Here is a 1,823-nt window from a genome sequence, read left to right as displayed (position 1 = left end):
GCTGCTGGTGTTGCTTTTTTCTGCTTCTTTTGATTTCTTCCTTACTTTTCACCATCTCCCCCTCCTTTTGCTCAAATACCTGGCTCCGTGATCCATCTTCGCTTCTTCCTAAGGGGCTGCGGAGCTCCGTTCGAGTGTGGAACTGCTTCTTGGTCTGGGCTGCCATGCTGGTGGGATCCTGGGGCTTTAGTTTGTTTGTTTTGAATTGTTTGTTTGTTTTCTTTTCTTTTCCTTGAGTTGGGAGCCTGTTCTGGGAGGCAGGGTGGCACAGCTTTGGACCTACCCCTTCGGCTTCTGCAGACACACAGAAGGATCCCTGAGGGCATTTCTTTTTTCTTGTTGTTTTTTTTTTTTTCTGTTTTTTGAGGGGATTTTCTTGTTCTTTTATTTAAAAAATTTGTTTTGTTCTCTTTTCCCTCTTTTTCCCCTTTTTGTCTTCATTACTCAGTTTCTCATCTCTGTATGCATTCCTTCTCTTTCTGCTCCCTGAATAACTCACACTGAATACTTCTAAACCTTCTAGCCAGGCTGTACTGCAACACCTGAGAACAACTTCCCCAGACCTCATAGCTGCACCGGTGGGATCCATGGGAGCCATGCTGTTCTTTTTCCTTTCTGATTTTTATTTATTCATTCTTTTCTTTTTCTTCTTCTTCCCCTTTTTGTTTCTCTCCATTTCATAGTCTCTCATCTCTCCACTCAAATGGCAAGTTTCCCTAGTACTCTTTTTTGTTTGTTTGTATTTTTTGGCTCCTGCTTCTCTCTCCTCTCTCCCATATCCTTCTTAGCTCCACACATAACAATCTCCCCCATACATCCTGTCCACCTGCAAGGTGCACTTAACATCACGCCACCAAACAGTAAAGGCACGGCCTACTGCAACATGCCCTGCACTGACTACCAACCTGCCTTGGTGGCTGTAGTAAGTGCCAAAAACAACCCGTCCCAGTAACTCCTCTTCAGCTAGACCTGCCCTGCTGTACCAAATCTGAGCGACTGACCCTGCCAACTGGAGAAGGAGGTGAAAATTTATCATGCCCACAGACAGGCAAACAACAAAGAACACAAAGCCCGCCTGCTCAGAAATAGCCAAATTAAAAAAAAAGACAAAACAAACAAACCTACAATCAATAAATGAGAAAAATAATGACTGAATGCCCCAAAGACAGCAGACAATATCAAAACATTTACAAAAACAGGACAGGATGGTTCCAGTAGGGGTCCAAAATAAAATACCAGATGACATTCCAGTGGAAGAAAAGGCACTAGAACTACCTGATATAGAATTAAAATCTCTAATACTTCTCCAAGAGTTGAAGCAAAAAGCAGAGAAAAATGAGGAAAAAATAGACAAATTCATGGAAAAGGCAGACAAATTCATGGAAAATACAGACGAAAAAATGGAGAAATTCAGGAAAATAATTCAGGAATAAAATGCCAAAATAATTTCACAACTAGAAATTATACAAACACAACAATTAGAAATCCAAAAGATAAAAAACAAGATTTCAGAAATGGACAGTGTCATAGAAGGACTGAAGAGCAGTGTAAGACAGGATCAGTGGAATTGAAGACAAACACTTGGATACAACTCTGTTTGAGGACACCTCAGAAAAAAGAACAAAGAAAAGTGAAGAGACCCTGAGAGTTATGTGGGTTACAATCAAAAGCAAAAATTTGCTACTCATTGGAGTTCCAGACCAGGAGGGAGAACACAGAAAACAAAGAGAGGATCATTGAAGAACTCCTGACAGAAAACTTCCCCAATATCATGAAAGATGAAAAGCAGGTCATCCAAGAAGCTCAACGAACCCCATATAGGA

Source organism: Trichechus manatus, unplaced genomic scaffold (genome assembly GCF_000243295.1).
Source record: "Trichechus manatus latirostris isolate Lorelei unplaced genomic scaffold, TriManLat1.0 scaffold00018, whole genome shotgun sequence".
Taxonomy (NCBI): domain Eukaryota; kingdom Metazoa; phylum Chordata; class Mammalia; order Sirenia; family Trichechidae; genus Trichechus; species Trichechus manatus.
Note: the sequence above shows the minus strand (reverse complement) of the source record.